We start from the raw sequence: 390 nt of genomic DNA, 5'->3' as shown, positions 1-390 counted from the left end.
GCATAATGAGATTATGTGGAACAAGGACACAGACACAATATGAATTTCTAATAATTTCTGTTAAGCATAGAAATTCTAATTGAGTCTACCGATGGTCATATATAGGATGATCTTAATCCTGAGTTGTTAACAAACTCCAATTTATGGATTTATGTCTTTTGATTTACTCGGTACAAATTCCGAGATCCTGAATCCTATTCCTTGTATTTTAGAGACATAATGAAATAGGTAGCTCGGAATGTTATTGTACGAGATGGAATCCATTCATTCTTGAGAAATAAGTAGATAAATAATTCTCTTGAGTGTTGATTCGGTACTTGGATTAGTAAGAGCGCTCTGGTTCATGAATGTGTTTTATGAATCACTATCCATTAAAGAATCAATGGTACT

Source organism: Morus notabilis, unplaced genomic scaffold (assembly GCF_000414095.1).
Source record: "Morus notabilis unplaced genomic scaffold, ASM41409v2 Scaffold100, whole genome shotgun sequence".
In the NCBI taxonomy this organism is placed as follows: Eukaryota; Viridiplantae; Streptophyta; class Magnoliopsida; order Rosales; family Moraceae; genus Morus; species Morus notabilis.
This window is presented reverse-complemented; position numbering follows the sequence as displayed.